The sequence below is a fragment of the Haliotis rufescens genome, unplaced genomic scaffold (assembly GCF_023055435.1).
Source record: "Haliotis rufescens isolate VD_foot unplaced genomic scaffold, xgHalRufe1.0.p SCAF_1, whole genome shotgun sequence".
NCBI lineage: Eukaryota > Metazoa > Mollusca > Gastropoda > Lepetellida > Haliotidae > Haliotis > Haliotis rufescens.
The window spans coordinates 23,634,980-23,657,362 of NW_025963779.1; the positions used below are offsets into that span (position 1 = coordinate 23,634,980).

The window sequence follows — 22,383 nt, forward strand, 5'->3', positions numbered from 1 at the left end:
TCTTCACATACGAAATGTCCATTCCCCCCCCAAAAAGACTATTGCCTGTTTAAAAGCTACAGGCAAAGTGGGCCATGCAGGTGAAGGCTATCCTAAAGCTACAGCATTGATCTACTTGGATCAGGAACACATGTACCAAAACCTGTCTTGTAGGGTTGACCTTGTTTTGTGTTAAGGCAGTCAAACATCCAATGATGAAGCTAGCTGCTTCTAATTGACACTGAGTGACACATGCTACTTGCACAGTCAGCAATCTTCCAAGGTTGGGTAGTGGTCAAGGTGTAAACTAAAGCATGTTAACATAATCAATACTATATCCATACAATAGAGCTACAAGGCACTGTAGCTCACCTGAAATTCTTTTATGACACTTCAACCTTATTTTGGAACAAACATATTCAAAAAAAAAAGAAACAGTTAAAGTTGAAGAAAAATTGGTTCAAAAGATTCTAGGTAAAAGAAAAAACCATTTATGTTTGCAACAGTGTGTATGACAATGATGTTGAGAGCCAAAAAGGATGCCTTAAATAAACTTTGGTCTTCTTATACTCATTAAAAATGCGAAAGTTAACTGGACGGGCACCATGACATAACCTCACATAGTCTCACTAAGTCGGGCGAGATAAAAATGAGTTTTAATGGTGTCCTACTTACTGGTCTCAAGTCTTGAATTTCTTCAGATTAGCCACACAAGAGATCCTGAAACAGATACAAATAATAACATTATGAAAATTCACATTATTTCCTGCATATGTATGAACCAGGCAAAAGATGTATAAAACCATGTATAACCATTTAGTGATGTGCATGAATATATACCATATAGATCACACTTAGACCCATTGATATCAAGATATGCTTTACATGATATCGAGATATACCTTCTTGGACTCCAAGGCAGCTCTGACATAACTCTGACACAACTCTGACACATGTACAATTCCATACTCCTACAGCCCAGGTATAGCAGATGGATGGCTCGTTCATTCACGCAAGAAACCGTTAAATATTGTAAAACCTTCCACAGAATGTCACAATGTCATCTGTGTCAATAATACATCATCAGTATCCATCTAGCTACCATAAAATGAATGTCACCATGACTGACAAATGGTGATCAATCCTCAACGGAAAATGTTGATCAAACACTTGTGGAGCTAAAGTCAATAAACTATATATACAGTGTTTATCATTGAAACAGCCTGTGAGGTTAGAATAGGCCCCTTACAACCTATGCTGGTCATAAGGGGTGACTTAGTGGATTGGGTGTTCCGACTCAGTAACGTGTTTGCTGGCATGTCATCGTATTCTCTATGAGTGGATTGATGCTCATAATATCAATCACCCAAAAACCATGCTTGTTGCCCCTCCCCACCATGCCCCGCCCATGCCCACGCCCACACACACATACAAAAACACCAACATTGAAGCAGCAGCCCTTGTGTCCTTGAAGTCATGGAATATGACAAATATCACACTCCTTGAATTAACCACTGAGCACGGCTATGTTACAGTGACCAATGGCCAGCAGCTTGTGTTGGTTCCTGTCTGCCACAAGACACAATCGTTGGCGCAATGATCACTGCAAACCTTATGATATATACTGAGTGTTTACAGAGACTGAACTGTGACAAGTAAACATCTCTCGATCACAGATTACTTTATCTGTGAGTCATTACTGTGTGATCACGCAAGTATCACACATATTATCAGTATCAGCTATTTCATTGGTGGAGGCATGTTCACTTTACTGATAACATTGTACTGTAACCATGCACTCTGCACTGTCATTCATATTTCATTATCGTCTGGAATATAGGATAAGCTTTAGAATTATATTACACATAAAGGTCATACATGATGGGGTCCTTCTTCACTATAATAGACAAACACACACCATAAAGAATAAAACTGTGGGGTAAGTAGGATTTACAAGAGCAGTGGAAACAAATGGCTACTAGTTGCCCTCTTGTTGATAGACAGCTGGAGCTCGGCCTACAGCCCAGGTGAGAAGGACACTGTTTGAAGGCACAAGTGGGTAGTGAGGTGAGGTGAGGTGAGGTGAAATTGGGTTTAACGTCGCGTCCAAGATGCACGTGTGTGTGTGGCTGCTTGTACTAGTCCGGACTGATGCCGATTTATAGTGCTAGCTCACTGAGGTACCATGCCGCAGTTTAACATGAATACCGCACTCAGACACAGTATACTGACTCCGAGCCGACCAGCCCTTGTTTAGCCCCTTAATGCCGAGCGCCAGACAGGGTTAACAACAAGTACCATCTTTTAACGTCTTTTGGTATGACGCGGCCGGGGATCGAACCCCGGACCTTCCTCTCTCTGAGCGGACGCTCTACCACAAGACCACGGAGGCGGCACAAGTGGGTAGTGTTGAACGTCACACTTCTATATCATCTCCATGTTTCAGTGAAAGAAGCGCCTTGGAGATCAGGGAAAGAATAAGTCTTCACCAACCCATGCTTGCCGTAAAGACGACTGATGAGATCGAGTGTTCAGGCATGCTGACTTGATTGACGCCTGTCATTGTATCCTAATTACGTATATCGATGCTCATGATGTCCATCACTGGATTTCTGGTCGAGACTTGATTATTTACAGACTACAGTTGTTTGTTTGTGGCTTAACGCCACACTAAGCAGTATTCCAGCTATATGACGGTGGTCTCTATAAATAATTGAGTCTGGACCAGGCAATCCAGTGATTAATATCGTGAGCATCGATCCATGCAATTGGGATCGATGACATGCATCAACCAAGTCAGCCAGCCTGACTACCCGATCCCGTTAGTCGCCTCTTACGACAAGCATAGTCGCCTTTTACGGCAAGCATGGGTTGCTGAAGATCTATTCTACGCCAGATCTTCACGGGTCTTACAGACTTTAGTCATACAGGTGAATAATGCTGAGTACAGCATTAAACAACAAACAATCATAATAGAAGATTGGTGGTGTGTAGCTTAGTGGTTAAAGTGCTTGCTCATCATGCCAATGGTCCAGGTTTGATTCCCTACATGGATATACTGTGTGAAGCACTTTCAGGTGTCCCTGTGCCATTAAATTGGTGAAATAATGCCAACAGTGGTGTAAAACCATAGTCAATCACTCTTAATGGAAGAGGGTGTGTTAATATTTTACTTCTCATCAGAATGTCTAAAGCTATATAGCAACTGCTAAATGGAAACAGTGCTGGAAAACCTTTGGCCTCTGAGGGGTTATTACATACGTAGTTGTTAGGTGTTGATTTTGGTTGCTGTTTAATGCCTCCCTCAGCAATATTCCAGCTTTATGACGGCAGTCTGTAAATAATCGAGTCTGGACCAAACAATCCAGTGACTGACATCTTGAGCATCGATCTACGCGATTGGGATACGATGACATGCATCAACCAAGTCAGTGAGTCTGACCACCCGATCCCATCAGTTGCCTCTTACGACAAGCATGGTCGCCTTTTACAGCAAGCATGGGTTGCCGAAGACCTATTCTACCCAAGATCTTCATGGGTCAGCAGTTGTTAGGAAACAGGAACCTCATCATAAAAGATGTCTTGTATCATTCAGTATTTATACCTAACACAAAATATGGCAGGTATTCTGTCACTACAAGGGAAACAGTAAAATCTCCCTTAATTACCACATTCACAACAAATGACATGACTTTTTGACTTAACTCGTAAGAAAAGTATAAAAGTTTATGACCCTGATTAAAGTAATTACATTTATCAACATTTTTCTTCTGTTGTAAAGATCTGCAACCAAGAAAGTCATTAGCAGCATGGATGTATAATAAATTCATTATATATACACTAAAGAAGTTAAAGAACACCTGATATCTTTTTCATATGACTATAGTTAATCTGTCATGACATGACAGAATAACTATAGTCATATAAAATAAATTTGGTGCTCTTTAACTTCTTTAGAGTATATATATTTACTACCTCAGCAATAATTCAGCCAATAACAGGGTGAGAAAATGACATATGATGTAGTAGGCAGCCCCAAGTCTCTTCACAATGTAACTGTTTGCACAGTGTGGTGGACATAATCTCCAGTCAGGGATCAGATGTGTGTGTATGATATACCCAGCACAACCAGGTGTCAGGGTTAAGCTCAAACACATATTGTGTCACCCCATGGATTTACTTTAGCATTTCCTGCAAAGCTACAAACCCCCATACATACCACCATACTGTCCATTCTAAATGCCACCTGGGCCATACACAACTGGTGGCAGACCTCTTCGGTAATAACACAAAAAACTAACTGAAATGTGCTGCACACTCATTAGTTAACGATCAACAAAGACACAGATTAATTGATCAAGTAGTCACAGGAGCATTATAGCAACACATTCGAGTAAGCAATTCACAAATGGAATTACAGATTTTCCATAAACCATTTGTAAAAAATACCTAATTCCATGAACTGACATACAATTGTTTGTTTGTTGTTTAACGCCACACTCAGCAATATTCCAGCAATGACAGCGGTCTGTAAATAATCGTAGATGGACCAGACAATCCAGTGATTGACATCATGAGCATCGATCCACACAATTGGGATCGATGACATGCATCAACCAAGTCAGCGAGCCTGACCACCCAATCCCGTTAGTCACCTCTTACGACAAGCATAGTCGTCTTTTACGGCAAGCATGGGTTGCTGAAGACGTATTCTACCCCGGAACATCACGGGCTGACATACAACTGAGATGATAGTATCAGAGACCATATACTGTAGTCAGTCATACAGACCCTGGAACAAATTCATCCACTACAGCCCAGGCAATAGTTAGCAAGTCTACACTACTGTGTCGCGGCCATAAAATGTCCGAGTCCTGTGATGGGATTCGAACCACGGACCTTCTGATCAGAGGTCGGACACCTTGTCCACATGACCAAAGAGGTTAACCCCGTCAGCAAGCTGACAAGGTAAGGATGTCATCTGTGGGATGACTCCACACCCTACCACATTCTGAAAACTATGATAATTTAACAACTGTTTTTTCTGTAAAATAATTTCATTTCAGAGACTAAATGTTAGACTACATTTATCGGTATATGATTTCTGATTGTATGGTCATTACAGATGATCAACAATGCACACCACATTACACTAGAGATGGTAAAATATACTACCTTCAAGATGACAATTAATAATGACAAAACTACAGCAAGACCTCTGGGATAATGGTTCCTATATGTAATGTGACTGTCTCCATACAACCTGTGACCTTTGACCTGACCTCTGACCAGGTCATGTAAGGAGACTAAAAGTTGACAGATCGTAGGGTAAGGTTGTCACATGTGACCCCATATGGGGACCACATGCCAACTAACAGGCGCAACCTTCATGTTACAAGAAAAGCTCAAAATAAACGTCCACCCTCCTCTCAGCTGAGCAGCATTAGTGAGCCATCTCCCCACCAGATTGAATGTCAGGATTGTTTATTTCTGCATATATTTATCTCCTGAGTGAGTGAAAAAGGGAGGTTTAACAATGGTATAGTTTAATATGGCAGCAGAGTGTCAGATCCACAATCAAGCTTCTGGTAATCAAACCCAGGAATTGTGAATGTTGAGAGACACTATCATATTACTTGAGCTTTCCAGATGTTTTATTTTTGTTTGTTTGTTTAACGCTGCACTCAGCAATATTCCAGCTATATGATGGCGGTCTGTAAAATAATCGAGTCTGGACCAGACAATCCAGTGATTGATATCATGAGCATCGATCCACGCATTTGAGATCGATGACATGCATCAACCAAGTCAGCAAGCCTGACAACCTGAGCCTGTTAGTCGCCTTTTACGACAAGCGTAGTCGCCTTTCACGGCAAGCTTTCCAGATGTACCAAATGTAGTTCTCTATGACATTTCAGCGAAGCAGGATAATAATGATGAATGATGAAGAATAATTCCCTGTACTAAAATCAATGTGGACAACGATAACCTGCCATAATCTCACAGAAGAAGAGGGGTGGTGGGGTAGCCTTGTGGTTAAAGCGTTTGCTCGTCATGTCGAAGGCCTGGGTTCATTTCAACACATAGGTAAATTGTGAGAAGCCAATTGCTGGTGTCCGCTGCTCTGATATTGAAGGACTATTGCTAAAAATTGGCGTAAAACCATACCTACCCACTCACTCACAGAGGATGAAGAACATTTTCTACAAAGATGACCCCTGTATCAATCCCTAAGATGTAACCTACAGTCACTCAGACACTGAAATTCAGTAACATCTCTAAACGATCGCGATCGCCACAATCCTGCATCTGCCAAAAGAGTTTCAAATGTCAGATAACAAATGTGTATTTCAAGATCATCTGTATAATCTATGCAAGCATAAGTTACCAATTTAGAAAATATGATATGTAACTCCAAACATCTCCAGTTTGTTTATAAGTTAATTGATTATGTATGCTTTCCTATGTGAGTGAGTGAGTAAGTATGGTTTTACGCTGCTTTTAGCAATATTCCAGCAATATCACAGCGGGGGACACCAGAAATGGGCTTCACACATTGTACCCATGTCGGGAATCGAACCCGGGTCTTCGGCGTGACGAGCGAACGCTTTAACCACTAGGCTACCCGACCGCCTCCTTTCCTATGTATCAATGTATGCTGTATTATTGTGCCAAACATATACGTGTACTTGTCCCATGAGGACGTTCTGCACAATAAACCTCTATTCCATGGCCAGCAGTGGAAGAGAAATACAGAGCTTCTGAAATAGACAACGTTGCCCAAGTTGACCAGCAATAGAAACTAACTGTTTTAGTTTACTAGTCCTTATAATGATAACATATAGCAAAACCCTTAAAATGGCATATTTCTTCTAGTCCTTATAATGATAACATATAGCAAAACCCTTAAAAATGGCATATTTCTACTAGTCCTTATGATACCTGAACTGTTGGCCAGTTTGACAAGGACTATAGGACTAGTGCCAACTTCTAACACTGTTGACACATGTACACATGTGAAAGCGACTCAGTGATTGTTTTTTATGTTTGTTGGTTTGTTGTTTAATGCCTAAGTGAGCAATATCTTAGATTTTTAACGTCAGCCTGTAAATAATCAAGTCTGGATCAGTCAAACAAGTGTTGGATATTATGGAATACATTACATTGAGAGGGATACGATGGCATGCAACCATCCAATTGCCTGACCACCTGATCCAAGTTAACTGTTACTTATGATTGGTTTGCTGTTTAACGCCGCACTCAGCAATATTCCAGCGATATGACGGTAAATAATCGAGTCTGGACAAGACAATCCCGTGATTAATATCATGAGCATCGATCCACGCAACTGGGATCGATGACATGCATCAACCAAGTCAGTGAGCCTGACCACCCAATCCCGTTAGTCGCCTCTTGCGACAAGCATATTCACCTTGATAAGCCACAGAGCGTTGGGAGCCATTCTAACTTCACAGGGGGACTGTTTGGTGACATATATATACAAACGACATTACTCCCTAACAATGATTCATTGATCCAGACACTTGTTAATCTGGATGATTTCATTGGAACCAGTACGTCTGGATACACAGGGTCTTACTGTACAGTATGCAAGATAATGGAACATATCATACCTTGTTGCCATGACAACTGTGACTACTTATATTGCATAGTAATCTTTAAAACATCCAATTTTCTTGTTCTAGTTCACATAGGACACAACCATGAGATCTCAGAAATGAGTTCTCATGCTTGCCCTTCCAGATGATTTTAAGAAATATTTTATGCAGATGAGTGGAGTTCCCGTAAATCATGACACGGAAATCCACCCGTACTCATGGATTTATCTGGGAGATTACCTTAGTGCTGAAGTCTAAGCCTGGTTAAAGTGCATCTCCCCTCACAACTACCCCTGTATGAACATCGTTCATCTCATCTGCTGCCATGGCCTAATTCCTTATCCTGCATATTCACGGTAGCAGACACTATGGCTTATTCTTAAAAAAGTGTATATATCAGTTCAGCCGTTAATGCACTTTATCAGACAGCCTTATCCATGGTACACTCTGACGTAGGGTGAAGAAATAAACTAAAGTTTATTTCACCGAGAACACTAGGTGCACTCTTCAATGTGCGTAATTCACGAGGAAATCCGAGACATGTAAAACATATTTACCAAATGTTATAAAATAACAGAGTGGGCAAGCACAGGAAGTAGTTTTGAGGTTATTATTACTCTATAGCAGAAAATCAAATTCCGGTACTTGCTTCTCTCAATCTGTATATGATTAGGTTTGAGTTATGATATTATCTATATCAATGATGCTCACCAAACAACTAAACAATACCATCTGGCTGTTAAGCATTTTGCGTCTTGGCTTATTTTATTTTAAGTTAACACATAAGGAAGTGCGATGGTTCAGTCGGACAAATCTGTACAACATCTTTCAACATTTAAAAGAAAGAATCTAGGGTGGATAAAACAACCTCCACAATCATATGACAATAATTGTGTGCTGCATTTTATGCATGTCTGCTTCATGTGTGAGGAAACCTTGACAGGAAGCAAGCCCCATATGTTTACCAGTTTGGTTAAACCAAAGCACAGAACCTATGGTATGGTGCAAATAAACCCAAGAAGCATCTGGGGGAATGTGGAATCAAACCCATGATCATAGGATTCTGGCATGTCAAAGGGATGCAACTCTGCAAAGTGAACTGGGGCACCTTAGTCAACTCGGCCCCCATGTCCCAGGGTACGAACTAAGCCCCTGCACACCCCATGATTATAGCTTCAGCGTCAGAGTGAGAATCATTGGCATGGCCAAACACTGCCAACTACAGCATGTACATGACACACAGGCTGTCTGAAACACTTAGAAACATGTCACTGACTTTTAAGATGTATGAGTGCAATAATGTTTCATCATCCCCTGCTCAAATAACACAGAGAACATGCTCCTGGGGATTCCCCAGACAAATATTGATTACACAGAGTGCTGGCTCCTGGGGATTCCCCAGACAAATATAGATTTCACTGTGACAGCTCTTGTAGCTGAAGTGCAGAGACTGTAAACTCTATACCAATGTGCCAAGATTCAGGGGGGTTGAGGGGGTTTGAAGGGGTTTGAAGTGGGGGGAGAGGGAGGGAAGGGGTGGGGGGGATGGGGAGAGAGAGAGATTAAATGTTGTCATAGTTGATTTGAGTTTAATATCCTAAAAGAACCTGTGGAAACTAAAGTGTATGATTGCATGTACACAGCTCAAAGAAAGTTAAGGACCACCCAATCCTTTTTATCACTATAAATCTATTTTATCACGGCATGGCAGATTAACTTTAACAGCATGAAAGAATCGGGTGGTCCATAACTTTCTTTGACTAGTATATGTAAATACAACATCTACTTTATTTACTTTAAAAAATAACAAACTTTCATATCTGTTGTTTAAGTGCTTTAGTATCGATGGTGATAATTTGTCTTATATAAATGCATTTTTTTCAAATAACTGTTTGTGTTAATATGAGTTTTGTAAACTATTCTGAATTAAAAGGTCCCAAGTGACTATAACAACAAGGACAAGCAAAGACAAGAAAAACGAACATGATATTTGTAAATCATGACATCTATCAATTATAGATTAAATCTGCAGTCTGCCATCCATATAGGCTATCCCTCAGTTTGAGCTCATAGGAAAGACATGCTGCAGTCATCAGAAAAATGTGAACCTCACTGCATGTATGAAAACATAATAATAGCCACCTACCTTACAGCCCTATCACTGCCAGTTTTGTAACCTTACACACACATGCCACCCACATATAATGTGAAACACAAATGCAACGCTTTCCTACAACTACTTGTAAGTTACCCAAGCCTTTCCCCATGCTTGTAACGGAAGTATCATCAACATGCCTGGCTATTGTTGTCTGCTTCATGTTATTCTAACACACAAAACATCTGCTTGTTCCCTCAACTTATTTACCAAAACATGCTCCTAATGCAGTTGTGGAGTCCATTGGTTCTGTTTGAAGTAATTATTTATTTCAATTATAATGTTTAAAAGCCTTCGAGCAAGTACTACACCTGTGCTAATAATCCTAGATCAGGGGCTTGCTTATCTCTTGCAGGTTTTTACGATAAATGCATGTTTTTTCTCGTAGTCGACTGGCGCCAGTGTTACCCACTTGTGCATCTGGGCAATAGATCATAGTGCAATATGTCTGATATACACATCTAGCACATCAAATAAACATCCAACCTTCACCTTTTACATCCTTGCGTATTTCCTTGAGGCAAAAAACAAGTATATTTAAACATCAATGCCAAGAGAGCTCTGGTCTTGTTGTTATTATTCATAGTTTACAAACTTGAAAACCTCACAGAATTGTAACCTATTCAGTGCAAGTTCAATTGTCTTTTGGGTCTGACTACAAATTTCCACTTAACTCCCTTTACTCAAGGGACAAAGCAATCTTAGTGCTAAGATGATCCCAACTCCCTTACTGACCTACAAGCATCATAGTTTTAAGAACACTTTGTGAAGCATGTCCCAGAACCTTGTTCAAGGAGGCAAACATATCACTCTCATACATTAACAATAACCTCTTACAGTCGTAGCGCTAAGATGGTCATAATTCCTGTACTTTGACATTAACTTACTTAGTCAAAGCACTAAGATGGTAATAATTCCTGTACTTTAACATTAACTTGCAACAGCCATAGCACTAAGATGATTATAACTTCCATACTTTAACATTAACTTTCTTAGTCAAAGCACTAAGATGGTAATAATTCCTGTACTTTAACATTAACTGGCAACAGCCATAGCACTAAGATGATTATAACTTCCATACTTTAACATTAACTTATGACAGTCGTAGCGCTAAGATGGTAATAATTCCTGTACTTTAACATTAACTTGCAACAGCCATAGCGCTAAGGTGATTGTAGCTTGCAAACTTTAACATTACCTTATGACAGTCATAGCGCTAAGATGATCATAATTCCTGTACTTTAACATTAACTTGCAACAGCCATAGCGCTAAGATGATTGTAGCTTGCAAACTTTAATATTAACTTATGACAGTCATAGCGCTAAGATGATCGTAACTCCCATACTTTATAGTCATAGTTTTAATATCGCTTTGTGAAATAGGGCCCAGGGCACGGAGACCAGTGCAAGTGAATATTATTTGACCTTGCAATCAATAGTAGATACTTACATCCCTTATTACTGACCCAAATCCATCCCATGTTGACTCCAATGCACATGTTCCTCTGACATAAAGGAACAGATCTGAGACTCAGCAGTACAAATAGTGCTTTAAGCTTTTTCAAATTTATCAAATTAATCTAAATAAGGAACCAGTTAAATTTCCTAATGTTTTGAATGAGCAAGAGTTGGGATGAACCCTGTTGACTTGTAGCCATGTTACAGCTAATGTAGGAGTAGAGCCAAAAGTGTCGGACTGTGAATATAACTGACTGACCAAGTTTAGTTCTGTATAAATATGATTACCTTTACAATTGAGCCAATTTACATATCATAGATGTTTCAACCAACAAATAAGTGACGTATCAGTTACACTATGAGTATAGATTTACTACAAGCTGGGCCTGTGAAGATCCGGGGTAAAATAGGTCTTCAGCAACCAATGCTTGCCGTAAATGGCGACTATGCTTGTCGTCTTTAAGAGGCAACTATCAAGATCGCATGTCATTGTTCCCAATTGCGTGGATCGATGCATATGTTATCAATCACTGGATTGTCTGGTCCAGACTTGATTATTTACAGACCACTGTTATATAGCTGGAATAATGCAGAGTGCAGCGTTAAACAAAACACAAAAACAGCTACAAGCTGCCCTGTACCAAGTTTACCTACCTAACGTACTGACTGTGGACATGTGACAAGCTGCCTTGTACCAAGTTTACCTGCACAACGAACTGACTGTGGACATGTGACAAGCTGCCTTGTACCAAGTTTACCTGCACAACGAACTGACTGTCAACATGTGACAAGTTGCTTTGTACCAAGTTTACCTGCACAACGTACTGACTGTGGACATGCTACAAGCTGCCTTGTACCAAGTTTACCTGCACAACGAACTGACTGTGGACACATGCTACAAGTTGCCTTGTGCCAAGTTTACCTGCACAACGTACTGACTGTGGACATGCTACAAGCTGCCTTGTACCAAGTTTACCTGCACAACGAACTGACTGTGGACATGCTACAAGCTGCCTTGTACCAAGTTTACCTGCACAACGTACTGACTGTGGACAGGCTACAAGCTGCCTTGTACCAAGTTTACCTGCACAACGTACTGACTGTGGACATGCTACAAGCTGCCTTGTACCAAGTTTACCTGCACAACGTACTGACTGTGGACACAGGCTACAAGCTGCCTTGTGCCAAGTTTACCTGCACAACGTACTGACTGTGGACATGCTACAAGCTGCCTTGTACCAAGTTAACCTGCACAACGTACTGACTGTGGACATGCTACAAGTTGCCTTGTACCAAGTTTACCTGCACAACGTACTGACTGTGGACATGTGACAAGCTGCCTTGTACCAAGTATACCTGCACAACGAACTGACTGTGGACATGCTACAAGCTGCCTTGTACCAAGTTAACCTCTTCAATGTACTGGATGTGGATATACTTAATATAAAAAGTTTCCCTGTACACCATACTGACACGACCAAAACTGTGAAGATCCTGGTTTCTTTGTTTATGGTCAATATGCAGAATAATACGTGCTCAAGTTCTGTGAAACACTTTCAATATTCTAGTTTTACACAGTGATCTTGTATTGTGATACACAGTCACATCCTAGTATCACACAGTGTTTATAGTGGTGTTATACACAGTCACAACCCAGTATCACACAGTGTTTATAGTCGTGTTATACACAGTCACATCCCAGTATCACACAGTGTATATAGTGGTGTTATACACAGTCACATCCCAGTATCACACAGTGTATATAGTGGTATTATACACAGTCACATCCCAGTATCACACAGTGTATATAGTGGTATTATACATAGTCACATCCCAGTATCACACAGTGTATATAGTGGTGTTCTAGACAGTCACATCCCAGTATCACACATTGTATATAGTGGTGTTATACAAGGATCCCAGGATCACACAGTGTTTATAGTGGTGTTATACAAAGATCACATCCCAGTATCACACATTGTATATAGTGGTGTTAGACACAGTCACATCCCAGTATCACACAGTGTATATAGTGGTATTATACACAGATCACACAGTGTATATAGTGTTATACACAGATCACAGTACCACAGTGTATATAGTGGTGTTATACACAGTCACATCCCAGTATCACACAGTGTATATAGTGTTATACACATATCACAGTACCACAGCGTATATAGTGGTGTTCTACTCCAATGGCATCACAATCCCTTATCTCTACCTGCCTCATGTCAACTGAGATTGTTCTATTATCTGTCGGAACGGTGACACTCCCCTCTCAGTGAAATGTTGATTTAGTCCCTAATCTTCTTCATACCACAACTCAAGCAGAAGTTTGTGAATGAGGCAGTAAAAGTGCTTGCATGTGTGCACAGTAGCGAGACCAGTGACAGTAGTATAAACACTCCCAGTGATGATGTGGTGATAATAGCTTCATGTGACGCAAGAACATACTTACATGCTGTTCCCCCATTTCCATTCCGACAGCTACATGGGAGCACTGTCCACCATTTTAATTCCCAGTCTTTGAATCCCCTTCACACGTGAAATTGTCAAAACCAGATTTACTTTTACTAGGTAAATGTAGATGACCATTTTGTTCTTTAACACTGATCAAGGTGAACAATGGTGGCATCAAAGCGAAAATAGATATTTAATTGATGGATGGAAATAGTCCCACGTTGTGCAATAACACAATCATGAGTGATACGCTAGAAAATCAATACCTGGCTCATGAATGACCGATTCTTGTGAATGAATAGATTTTACCTTATACAAAAACAACACAAGATACACTCATCTTCATCAAAAATGCGTGTATCTTCTCATTGTAAAATCTGGAGCAGCAAATGCTATTCAAAGAAGTTAATTGAAGTTTGTCAAATCAATACATATTGGTATTACCATTTACTGATTATTTCTTGAAAGAGGCTGATTGACGTGGGCAGATGATGCAGTTGTGGTTGCTATGCTCCATTGTTGTAAATGATTACACTGTGTATAGTTTTTATTTCCAGCAATGGAGTTCAGAGTTTGCTTACTGAAAGATAGTGAGTTTGGCTTAACGCCATTTGGAACAGCACTCAAATTGTTTTATTGGTGTCAGATTAATATTTGAAGTAAGCTAAACTGATGCTGATAACAACTGTTGACTTTGGTAAACTCCACATTGATTGGCATAGTGTTAAGAGACCAAGGATGATAATCAAGGCGAATCTTGACTTTGACACACCAAGCATATCCTGGCTCAGCTAAAGGGAGATGACCCATTACAGAGCCTTAACGCCTCACCTAACCCGTGAAGATACAGGTTGGAATTGGTCTTCAGCAACCCAAGCTTGCCGTAAGAGGTGGCTAGCGGGATCGGGTGGTCAGGCTCGCTGACTTGGTTCATGCATGTCATCGTATCCCAAATGTGTGGGACCCCTGAAGATCCGGGGTAGATTAGGTCTTCAGCAACCCAAGCTTGCCGTAAGAGGTGACTAGCGGGATCGGGTGGTCAGGCTCGCTGACTTGGTTCATGCATGTCATCGTATCCTAATTGTGTGGGACCCGTGAAGATCCGGGGTAGATTAGGTCTTCAGCAACCCAAGCTTGCCGTAAGAGGTGACTAGCGGGATCGGGTGGTCAGGCTCGCTGACTTGGTTCATGCATGTCATCGTATCCTAATTGTGTGGGACCCGTGAAGATCTGGGGTAGATTAGGTCTTCAGCAACCCAAGCTTGCCGTAAGAGGTGACTAGCGAGATCGGGTGGTCAGGCTCGCTGACTTGGTTCATGCATGTCATCGTATCCCAAATGTGTGGGACCCCTGAAGATCCGGGGTAGATTAGGTCTTCAGCAACCCATGCTAGGCGACTATGCTTGTCGTAAGAGGCGACTAATGGGATCGGGTGGTCAGGCTCACCGACTTGGTTGATGCATGTCATCGATCCCAGTTGCGGTGATCAATGCTCATGATGTCATTCACTGGATTGTCTGGTCCAGACTCGATTAGTTACAGACCGCCGTCATATAGCTGGAATATTGCTGAGTGTCGCATTAAACAACAAACAAACCAAACCAAACCAATTGCTCAGACTGATGCTCATGATGTCAATCACTGGATTGTCTGGTCCAGACTTAAATATCTACAGATCTCTGTCATATAGCAGGAATATAATAAACAACAAACAAACAAACAAATTTACACCTCACCTGGTTTAGGAGTCACAAATCATCTAAGTAAACCATTTATGCTCTTTCTCTCACATGAAGAAACATTCACCAACATTCTATGTCACCCTCTATCTCCCTGTTTGCAAATAGTTGTCAGGCAAGCCATACATCACAGTTACTTTTTCTACCGGCTCGTGTTCGACATCCTTAGCATTCCGTCACCAATGTGCAGCCACACTTGTAGCTGCCATGCATCGTGTATTACCAGATCCAGTGTTGATTCAATGCGGTTCAAGTCAATAACACATTCATGAGATTGTGTCAATGCCATTATACACTGTGGTCCCACCTGCACACAGGTTTTTATCCCCTGTTTCTTCTTAACAACCTTCTGTAACATTCTGGAGTCACAGCGCTGGTGTCTGCAGTCAGAAACTGGACGGAAAAGTTTATTGTCTTGAGGAATGTGTGCTATAGAAACTGCAGGTACTGAATGTCGACAGGGGATAATCTCAACATGGGCAGGTAATGCAGTATTACGTATCATGCCTTTGTACATTCACTTCAATGCAGATTGGATGTTCAAGTTTATCTAACTAGGCATAGTGTTGTCACTGTTGTCAAATACCACCGACATGTGCACAATGACAGTCTTAAATAACCACATACCTCTCTGATCCATGTTACAGCTACTCCATAAATACCTAGCTTACCCTCCATATCTCGGGATCTCCTTCACAAACTTTCTCTCACATACTTACACATTCTAAATTTTTCACACTTTTTTCTCAAGATGTTTTCACCTTAACTCATTCTAAGGAGAGAAAATGAATGACAGATCCCAGGTTACAGCAGGCATCCTCCCTTGTTTATTCAGTGTTATGATGAGCTGCTCAAATGTCACATTATCTAGTATCTGTCTTACAGTGGAAATTAAAGTCCTTCATGAGAGAAGTGTTCTGATGCAGGCGGTAATGGCTGTCTCATGACAAGGATGGTTTCATAGCAGTCGATACAATCTGTTGCAATAATAGCCACCTTTCTAAGACACTGACCATCAAACTAAGAGGTGGGCTGTAAACTGTGAGATGGCCAACTTCACTCAACCAGTAGGAATAGGGGTGGAGTCATGCTACGGGGCCATGACTGTGACACTATGGTATTGTCTCCCTTAATCTCCCCCATGTTGTTTTACTACATCTCCCCGACGCCCTATTTTCTCAATCTCCCCCTTGCTTTGTCTCTCAATCTCCCCCTTGCTCTGCCTCTCAATCTCCTCCATGCTGCCTCTCAATCTCCCCCTTGCTTTGTCTCTCAATCTCCTCCATGCTGCCTCTCAATCTCCCCCATGCTTTGTCTCTCAATCTCCTCCATGCTGCCTCTCAATCTCCCCCATGCTTTGTCTCTCAATCTCCTCCATGCTGCCTCTCAATCTCCCCAATGCTTTGTCTCTCAATCTCCTCCATGCTGCCTCTTAATCTCCCCAATGCTTTGTCTCTCAATCTCCTCCATGCTGCCTCTCAATCTCCCCCATGCTCTGCCTCTCAATCTCCCCCATGCTTTGTCTCTCAATCTCCTCCATGCTGCCTCTCAATCTCCCCCATGCTCTGCCTCTCAATCTTCCCATGCTGCCTCTCAATCTCCCCAATGCTTTGTCTCTCAATCTCCTCCATGCTGCCTCTCAATCTCCTCCATGCTGCCTCTCAATCTCCTCCATGCTGCCTCTCAATCTCCCCAATGCTTTGTCTCTCAATCTCCTCCATGCTCTGCCTCTCAATCTCCCCAATGCTTTGTCTCTCAATCTCTTCCATGCTGCCTCTCAATCTCCCCAATGCTTTGTCTCTCAATCTCCTCCATGCTGCCTCTCAATCTCCCCAATGCTTTGTCTCTCAATCTCCTCCATGCTGCCTCTCAATCTCCCCCATGCTTTGTCTCTCAATCTCCTCCATGCTGCCTCTCAATCTCCCCAATGCTTTGTCTCTCAATCTCCTCCATGCTGCCTCTCAATCTCCCCAATGCTTTGTCTCTCAATCTCCTCCATGCTGCCTCTCAATCTCCCCCATGCTCTGCCTCTCAATCTCCTCCATGCTGCCTCTCAATCTCCCCCATGCTTTGTCTCTCAATCTCCTCCATGCTGCCTCTCAATCTCCCCCATGCTCTGCCTCTCGATCTCCCCAATGCTCTGTTTCTCAATCTCCCCCAGGCTCTGTTTCTCAATCTCCCCCATGCTCTGCCTCTCAATCTCCCCCATGCTCTGCCTCTCAATGTCCCCAATGCTCAGTCTCTCAATCTCCCCCATGCTCAGTCTCTCAATCTCCCCCATGCTCAGTCTCTCAATCTCCCCCATTCTCAGCCTAAATTCTTCCAAACACTACTTCAAAGCATCATGTTTTTACCAAAATGCCTGAGGTGACCAACTTCAATCACTTACATCCACATAAAGATTTTCAAACACTCCAGACTGTTTCTACAGCTTAGCCTGAAGTCCAATTTAGAATGTGTACGTCCTGTGTCAGCCCTGTGCATCACTCCCAGGTGTGTTGGACATAGGGTGAGTGAGTGAGTGAGTGAGTGAGTGAGTGAGTGGGTCGGTCGGTCGGTGGGTGAGTGGGTGGGTGAGTGAGTGAGTGAGTGAGTGAGTGAGTGAGTGAGTGAGTGAGTGAGTGAGTGAGTGAGTGAGTGAGTGAGTGAGTGAGTGAGTGAGTGAGTGAGTGAGTGAGTGAGGGTGGGTGGGTGGGTGAGTGAGTGAGTGAGTGAGTGAGTGAGTGAGTGAGTGGGTGAGTGAGCAGTATTTCAGCAATATTGTATAAACTAGAATAAGTTATACATTAATTTACTATAATAGTATATTAAAATCTGTCAACGATGGATAGTACAACAACTAGTATATGCATATACTAACATAGTTTGTTTTAAAACTAGTAAAGGAGCATTGAAAGGCTATGACTATTATTTGATATTAGAACATAAAAACAGGCGATGAATCACCATACTAGGGACCATGGGGACTTACAGTACCTCTGCTACCTGCATAGTGCCCCAACAGGATTTACACCATCCATCTAGCTGCCCGTAATTGTTAACAGGTTAAGCTGAAAATTAACATAAACACATATTCTACGATTATTCATGGTGGCAGATATAAACATTCTTTGAATGACATGGTCTTACATTGGAAGATGGTGTAGGAAAGAAAGCATCTTCTTGCTTTATTGTGAGGATTTGACAAGCCCCTGACAGAAGAAAACAGTGCTATTTAATGCCTGTGTAATCTCAGCACTTCCTAGACTCAACTTCTGGCTAAATCCGTCAACTAGCAAATCCCAGTGCTATCAAATTTTCAGGGAATGATCTGGATTTTGTGCTGGTTAGGCAACATTTAAGCTATATGTTCATTGGTTACACTTGCACAAGTCTCTAAGGCAATGATTGTTAGTTTAAACCATAATTCCTAGATTCTAGAAATAATAAGAACAAGTTGTCCCCCCAAAAAAGCTGGCATTCCTTCTGTCTGTTCATCTAGACAAGGATAGAATTACTATACATCCATGGACTTATCATTCAGTACAGACTTGGAGCAAGGCTAGTCACTAGTCTAAAGTCATCAATATCACATCTGTATAGTGGTCAGCAACATTATCATATATATCACAGAAACCTGTAGTCATGTCACTTGTCTACAGTCTGCAACATCCCAGCTGTATTACAGTAACTTGTAGTCTCCAACACTATATACCTGTGGGAATCCTGGGATAGAAGTGGTCCTCGGCAACATATATGACGTATTGAGTGACAGAACGGATCTGGTGGTCAGGCTCAGTGACTTGTAGTCTCCAACACTATATACCTGTGGCAAATCCTGGGATAGAAGTGGTCCTCGGCAACATATATGACGTATTGAGTGACAGAACGGATCTGGTGGTCAGGCTCAGTGACTTGTAGTCTCCAACACTATATACCTGTGGCAAATCCTGGGATAGAAGTGGTCCTCGGCAACATATATGACGTATTGAGTGACAGAACGGATCTGGTGGTCAGGCTCAGTGACTTGTAGTCTCCAACACTATAAACCTGTGGCAAATCCTGGGATAGAGTTGGAAGTCAATGTTCTTTTGACCATTCTTATACTTTATTTAATTTGGGATGTTATTATATAATTCATATTCATTATTATTTTACATTATAATTCATTTATGATAACACTTTTCTGAAGGCCCCTCTAATCAAACAGTGTAGCTTACAGGGTGGATCTTGTCATTGTTATTCATTAAGTACTTCACATACTCTATGTGAAACACAAACCCCGTTTCACTCGTCCACTCATCAAAACAAACAGCAAGACAACTACTTTCAGATACGTAATCTGAATATAAAATGAAAAATTTAAATAATTTTAAGTTTTTATCATTTCCAACATTTAATTCACTTTCTCCAGCCAGAAACCAGATGAGTACAAGAATGTCATAGGACGAGTAACAGAGATGGAGCAATGGCTAAAAATTATTATCACAATGAGGTCTAACAGGATAGTCTCATATTCTATTCAACAGCTACTTTTTATGAAACGGCCGCCCGTACATCAAAATGTCGCTCCCGTGACCAAATAACCGCATTGCTAGTGGGAGACATTATTTGACTTGTTAATAAGGTGAATCATCTTTCTACTACAGCCACAAGAAAGTTAATGGTATCAGTGGGGAGACAAAAATCCTGACATTGAAACATGCAATTTTGAAATTATAATAACTCTCCTGTGGGGGAAGTGAATAATGTTTCGTTATAAGCCGGTGTAACAAAGCACCATCCTAATTGAGTGAAACATTAAACACAAACAGCTCTTCTATTGAGTTACTTTGAGTGTTTTATGGGGTCATAAAAACGCAAAACACATTAATGTAATTTGTAGCTAAACTAAAAATGTACCCCTTGGCCATGAAGCTGAGCTGTTTTCTAAACATGAGAGTTCTTAATGACCGAAAATGTGGGAAAAAGAGACTGGAAACAATTTGATTAAAGTTGAAATCAAGTTACAACAATTGTTAAGATAACAGTGACAGGAATGACAGCTTTGTGTGATATTTAACATGGGGTATTCCAAATGACAAATACAGGCTTTACGACTGAATCCATACAATGTAGACCATCTATTAACCATTCCAGAATGTTCTTTTGTTCATGTTTTTTTTTAAATTTTAATCGAGAATTTGTCAAAATATGTTTCGAAGCATAGTCGCCAGTTTGAAACTAGTGCCATAAAGCAGGAGAAAGCTGCCTTCTGCTTGGCCAATGTCAACTTCTTGTCATCATTCCATTGGTCGGTCAACGTTCCTGAACGGTCAGTCTGACGTGACCCGTAATCAGATGTCCTCAGATCTTTGTTTAGCGGTAGTGAGAACTAATATCTTATTTAAAGGAGATTGTGTGTGATAGGTAATATAAGTCAGGGATAATTGTATATGAACAGAGTTCGAAATCCCTAGTACATGTATTTCAATGACAATGACACTGTTAAAATAGGCTCCCAGTGTTTAAAGAGCACACTCATAAATAATGTTTTGTTAACAACAGTACCATGCGACAATGGTTGTTAAATGAAGCCAGGGATAAATGTACTTTCGCAGAAGGAACCATGACAAACACATGGGAACTTATGAAGATGTGAACATGCTCAGTATGATGCACAGTGTAAAGTTGGCTATCATCAATCTCAGTGAAGAGAAAGGATCAAGTCTTTCTAAATTGTGACTGCTTGTTATCTCGCCTTAGTGAAATGATATTCATGGAGTCTGCAGATGGATCAAAGTGCACACTGAAACATCTTTATGTGTGCACTGGTGCACCTGAAAAAATATGCATATCTATCCCTGATCAATAAAATGCTACTAAAATAAAGTTAAGGAGCACCCGATTCTTTCATATCACTATAGTATTTCCATAGCAATATGAAAGAATCAGGTGGTGTTTAACTTTTTGAGAGTATTGTGCAAATCCTCACAAATGATCATCCATTACAGCCCAAGTACAAATCAGCAACCATTACGACCAGCCACACCCAGGCTAAGACTCAAACCCACATTCCCTGGCTCCCCACGTATTTGATCACGAGTCCCAACACAGGGGTAAAGCTCAGCAGGCTAAGTGTATCCCCCTGCAGTGACTTGTTTCGTTCATTACCCATAAGACCAGGGGGGCCTACAACAGTGTTCTGACAGCAAGGTTCATAATAACTAGTACAACTCATTACACATAATTCCTATGATAAATGTGTAGGTAGACTGGAGGCTTGTAAAGCATGAACGCATTCTTTGAGATCTGAACCGGAAGAAAAACATCTCATTCAAACTTAATGTATTATGTCAACTTGTTGTTGCTGTTCCCTGTAAATCCAGATAGGCATATAACCAGCTTAGACTGCCAGCTGCATTCACAGACAAAAAGAAAGAATTTCACAGGCACTTTACAAACTGTATCATAATACCACAGTGATGGTAGTTAAGGGAGTCTGTGTGGTTTGCTGCAGGTATTTGAATCTAGGGACCCTCTTAAGTTCCGAATTTCACATTAGACATTAGCAAGGATAGAATAAAGTTTATGCAGAATTTCAAACACTAACATACACTACTAAACATTGGACCACACCTTTGCCCAAAGCTGACTATGTTGGTCCTTAGCATAATACTCAGATGAGGGAGGGCAGTACACACGCTGAGTCTGACCATACCTGCAATTAATCATGCTGAAGACTACCATGATCTGTGTATAATGTCGAACATTGTTTCCACACACTTATAGTTCCACTGCTTGTGGAATTCCAACTCACACCAACATTCAAACCTGCCCTGCAGTGTCCTACACTGTTATCAGATTAATAACCACTCTTTTCCCCATGGGGAGTGATATGTACTTGAAGTGCTGGTGTAAGGTCCACACATAGTCCCACCCGGATGACTCTCTACCCACTTAGTTACTCCACCTTCTTACTAATAAAGGTGAAAAAAAACAATTAGACTCC

General features: G+C 41.1%; 1 protein-coding gene across 3 annotated transcripts in view; it reads right to left on the minus strand.

Annotated features, from left to right (window-relative positions):
- LOC124131638 (solute carrier organic anion transporter family member 4A1-like) overlaps positions 1–22,383 on the minus strand; it is a 140,737-nt gene that overhangs the window by 85,893 nt on the left and 32,461 nt on the right. For 2 of the 3 annotated variants that reach the window (XM_046495047.2, XM_046495041.2), the window contains exon 3: positions 655–699. The gene's annotated coding sequence lies outside the window, so the exon portion shown is untranslated. Of the gene's footprint in view, positions 1–654; positions 700–13,672; positions 13,754–22,383 lie in introns of those variants that run through there. The other variant, XM_046495044.2, reaches the window with a different exon arrangement.